Below are 5,805 nucleotides of genomic sequence, written 5' to 3' on the forward strand. Positions count from 1 at the left end.
TTTGGAGTTTGAGAGAAGATGTTAATTCATTCATCATACGTATTTCAAACTCACCTTACATGAGCTAAGTAAAATCTTCATATAACTCTTCATTAGTAGAACCAAAAATGATGTCATCAATGCATATTTTGAGCAAATAAGATATCACAAATTCTTCTTTTTGATGTGTAGATTTATCACTATTACTTTCTATCAAAAAGGTTACTTAAGCTTTTATATTATGCTTTTGATGCTTGTTCCAAATTATATATTGCTTTATCATATTTGTAATGAGTGTTTTCAAATATGGTGGTTATTTAACATATATCTTCTTTAATAAAGTAAGCATATAGGAGTCCATTCTACACACTCATTTGATAGAATATAAAGCTCATAAAGCAAGCAAATAATAATGGTGATCTTTACTTCTAATCATGCAAGAATCAAGATCTATTTCATCTTCTAAGCAAACAATTTTTCTTCATTAAATGTATTTCTGAAAAACTCAATTTGGTTATAATTATTACCATGTTTTCAGATTGTTATATGTAAAAGATTAACCGTATACATAAATAATTTAATTTTAGTATCTTGATAATAAATCATTAATCTCATAAGGAAGAAAATGAATTGATATTTCTACAACTCGAATCTTTTCATATGTTCTATATGCATTGCTTGATGAATTATATCCAAAGATAGAAGTATCTTTATCAGATTTGGCATTATTTTCAAAAGAACATATCAAGCATAACGTGTATGACTGAAAAATATGAAGGATATGCAATGGTTCATTTTCCATTTTTCAGAAGATCAAAAGGAGTTTTCATCAAAAAATAGATCTAATAGAAATCATATGTATGACAAGCAGTGATGATAGCTTTTTAAAAATTATTTAAGTAGATGACTATCATACACAATTGTCTTTTTTCATTTCTTCAAGAATTCTATTAATCCTATTTTACTTAAGGTGTCCTTGGTGCTGAAATAATTAATTTCTGTATAAACTTTATCAGGATTTTGGTTTTCAACATTGTGCCATGATACTCTTTATCTTCACAGTTTGGAAACCTTTATCATTTGAAACATTTTTACATGATTTAGCAAATACAGAAAATATTTTAATTTTATTTGCCAAGAACAAATCCAATGTAAGCTTTTGAAAACTTAGTGATGGAAACAACAATTTAGAAATTAATTTTTGTTTGTTTTCTTAGTTAGCATGCATAGCAAACTTTGACCTTTCAGAAGATAATCTAAGTAAGCCAATGGCAAGGTCTTTTGAGATTAAGTACATACTAGCATGAGTTGATTTTATATGCCAAAGATGGTTTCTTTAATCTTGGTATTCATAGTGCATATATTCAAAAGCACACCAAGTACACATTATCATATCTATGATCAATAAACAATAATGCCATGGATAAAAAACTCTCAATCAAGCATATAGAGAATTCATAGAGTTATTTTTAATAAATTGATTAATCATTTAGCAACTTATCCAATAGTGAGTAAAGTATACTATAAAATGAAGTGATTTGATTATATTTCCAACAGTATTTTCTATATCATAAAATTGATCAATACTTGCAATTCATATTTTAATCAAATACTAAAGCAAAAATAATGATGAGATGCAAGGATTACTGATTTCATTATTATTATTATTATTATTTTTTATTTAAAAATTACTTTTCATAAGTATGTTTTAAGTTTCATTTTTTTTGACGTGTGTCTAGAACACCCATTTGTATGAAAGTTCTTTTTGTTCCATGGGTATCTTGGCACACCTATGTCTACATCCTCATATTTTTATTTTGGGTACCCAAGTTTGCTTGGGTCCTTGAGAGTTAGGACATATGGTTCCTTTTGGAACCCAAATTTGTTTAATTGTAATAACTTTACTACTTGATTTAATTATGTTAGAACGATAGGTAAAGTTGTTATATCCATTCTTTTTATGTTCGAAATATGTTATCTTATTTAATGGTTTGCTTGATAAATTCAAAATATTTTTCTTTAGGGATTCATTGCTAAGTGAAGGAATCAAGCCAAATTTTGATTTATCAAAATCAGCATGTTGGCTTTCAAACATCATTTTTAATCTTTCTGAACTTACAGTGAACTTGTTAATACGAGATTTCAGTTGGTCAACTTCTTTACTCAAGTTTTGGTTTGTTTTGATTAAGCTATGATTTTTCTGAATCAATTTTTCTGAATTTAACCTTAAGCTTTTATTTTCAGAATTTAGTTTGTCTTGTATTTCAGCAATAGAATTTCTTTCTTTTGAAATTTGTAAATTTAGCTTTTTAAGATTTTTATTTTTCATAGCTAATTTTCTACATTCACCATACAAATCATGGAAAGCATTTAAAAGTTCATCATAAGAAAATTCTTCATGAAATTCACTAGATTCAGATTCTACTTTATTTTCTAGTGCCATAAAACATAAGTTAGTTACCTCTTGTAGTTCATTGTTGCTTCTAGCTTTCTTGCTTTTTATCTCTTTCTTTCTTTCTTCTTGCTTCCTCTTCTTCTTTGACTTTAGGAAGCTTTTGAATTTTCTTGCTGTTATTTCTTCCTCGAGTCGACTCGAGTTTACTTGGAGTCGACTCGACTGACTTGAGAGTCGACTCGAGATCTTCGGGAGACGTCTCGTTCTCAGAGGCCTAAAAGATGATTCTCTGTCTTTTGAATTGTTCTGCCTCGGAGTCGACTCGGGCCTTGTCGGAGTCGACTCGGCTAACTTGGGAGTCGACTCGGAACTACTTGGAGTCGACTCGTTCACAGGGTCTTCAAGACTGTGTCTCTGCCTTTCAGACTGTTCTTCTCTAGGAGTCGACTCGGACAAACTGGGAGTCGACTCGGCTACTGTGGAGGATTCTGCAATCTCATTGTTAGTACGCAATTGAAGCACATGTGAGCTAATCTGAGATTTATCATAAATATTTTCTAAAGTATCCCAGATCTCCTTAGCAGATAAGCATGCAGAAATTTCATTAAACTTCGTTTCATGAATAGCACAATATAATATGTTCATAGCATTAGCATTCAATTGTGCTAAGTCCTTTTCATTAATAGTTTGAGAGAGTGTGTGAAGGTCATTTATTATGATTTTCCATAAATAATAGTTTTGTGATTGAATAAAAATGCGCATGCGTGCTTTCCAATATGTGTAGTCTATGCCATTAAACAGTGGAGGCCTATCAATTAACTGTCCCTCTCCTAGAAAACTATCTATTTGAGTTGTCATGATCTTTGGCTCTTGATCGTGAGATCAACAATTAATCTTGAGCACCTGCTCTGATACCACTTGTTGCCCAAGGTGACAACCCAAGAGGGGGGGGGGTGAATTGGGTTTTCTAAAAATTATGTTCCTTAATTTTTACTTTGAATAGAATGCAGCGGAATAATAAGATGTTATTTACTTAAGCTCTAGGCAATTACAAGTAAAGCAGTGGAAGATTAAGCTAGAGCAATTATACTATGGCTTTAGGGTGCAATTGATCTAAAACTAACTTATAGTTGTATAATCAATTTTAATCTATGTGTATGGTAAGAATGGAGTGGAAGCTAAGAAAATCACTTATAACTCTATAGAAAACAAAGCTAGAGATATTACACAATCAAGCATGAATGGAAGGCATGAAATACAAGAGATAAGGCATCACAAACACAAAGATGTATAGTGGTTCGGTGCACCCCAGCACCTACATCCACTCCCCAAGACCTCTTGGGAATTTCACTATAATCCCTTAGATTACAGTCGGTTGTTTTACAAGCTCACAACCCAACTTGTTGTTTTGCGAGATCACAACGAACTCGGTCGGTTTTCACAGGCTCACCGACTAGAACCAACCGAGGACGTGTGTATCATTGGTGATTAATTTCTAAATGCTCCTGATCAATGGATCATCACGAGGACGGTGATCGATCCGATCAGTGCATAGATCACTTTCCTTCTAGATGGACGAGACTTGAGTCCACAGTGTAGGGACACTGAAGTGATAGTGTAGGTGCTTGTTAGAGAACAAGGGTACTAAGCGTGACCAAGACAAGAAGTCACTTGGATGTCTATCCACTCGTCAGTGACTTGCTTGATGTTGCAGTAGTGTGACTGGTCCTTTGACCTACGGTGCTTCGGCTACTCACAGTGAGGTTATTGTAGTTTGACTGCACACATACATGGTCTCTAGCCATATGGGTCCATGCAGTGTAGATTGGCTGCAGTAGGTTTACTGTAGGAGTAGGGTATGCACCTACAAGAAATCTATCGACCTTGATAGAAGAGGAGTGATCCTATGTGATTTGTTAGACTGAGTTCTAAGACCTTGGCCAGGGCAGTAATATAAAGTGGAGAAAGAGTTTTCCACTATCGAACTCGAGTCGAATAAATCTTGACATATGACAGACGATGGGGTTTGACGAGTTGTCCATGACCTCCGTCCTGTAGGGATCCACGATAGTAGGACTGTATCACATATTAACTGCACCTAGAGGTTCACCATTCTATTTTGCTGGGTAGCCACTACGTGCTGCTAGGTGTCACTGGTGGATGGTGGGACTCATAGGGATTGTCTCGATGATCGATAAACCCTAATGAGTAGAGTTGGAATCGTTCCAACCCATTGAAAGGAGTCTTCAATGATATTTTGATAGAGATCACAATATATCTCACTACCAGTCAGAGTAGAACCTATGGGGTCACACACACTAGAAGTATTGACCGATCCGATGGTTGAAATGTGATTAGGAATCACAAGTAATCAATTCGATTGATATTCAGTTGAAGAAGGAACAAAGGGAATTAATTAATTGGACTTGAAACAAGAGTCCTACTTCGAGTAGGATTCCTAGAGTCTTAATTGGATTAGGACTGGGAATCCTAGTTAGAGTAGGACTGGGATTCCTACTTGGATTAGGATTCCCACAATCCTACTTAGAATAGGATTTTGAATTCAATGTGAATTCCTACTTAGAATAGGATTCCTAGAAGTCTTAATTGGATTAGGACTTCGGATTCAAGTAAGAATCCTAATTGGATTAGGACTAAAATTAAATACGTCCTAATATGGATTAGGGTTTCTTAAGTCACAATTAATTATTAATCTAATGAATCAATAAGACTCCTAATTGGATTAGGATTGAAGAGTTCAATTGAGTCAAATTGATTTAAGTTCTAATTGGATTAGGACTTACCTAGATTGGATCCAAATTGGTTCACCCTTGGACTAAGCCTAATTGGATTAGGGCTTGACCACATTAGGGCAATGCAAACCCTAATTGAGGTGGACTAGGGTTTACCAAGAGGGAGGGGCGCAAGCCCCTCCCCCTTTGATCACATGGTGCGGCACAAGAGAGGGGGCCGGCGCCCCCTCTTTGGAAAGTTGTCTAGGGCTCCTACTTAGTAGGAACCCTAGATGGCTATAAAAAGGCTTATGAAGCCGGCGCCCTACAAGGATTGCTTCCTCTCCCTCTTGTGCCGTGGCCACTCTCTCCCTCTCCTTGTTTCAGCCGCAAGCAAGGGAAGAAGAAGATCCAAGTGTTGGCGGCCTCCTCCCCTTCCCTTCCTTCATCCAACGCAAGGAAGAAAAGAAGGCTGCGTGGGGATTCTTCTTCATCCTCTTCTTCATCCTTCTTCTTCCTCCTCTCAAGCATATTCAATAGTTGAAAGAAAGAGAGGAGATCAGCCATCAAAAGAAGTCTTTGCAAGGGAGCTAGCACCCTGGGAGGACAAGAGATCTTTGATCAGGTCCTCTGCTTCGTGTGGATACCCGTAGAGGCCGGACGTTTGAACGGCTTCAAACGAACCCTCAACCTAAAACC

The sequence above is a fragment of the Phoenix dactylifera genome, unplaced genomic scaffold (assembly GCF_009389715.1).
Source record: "Phoenix dactylifera cultivar Barhee BC4 unplaced genomic scaffold, palm_55x_up_171113_PBpolish2nd_filt_p 000218F, whole genome shotgun sequence".
NCBI lineage: Eukaryota > Viridiplantae > Streptophyta > Magnoliopsida > Arecales > Arecaceae > Phoenix > Phoenix dactylifera.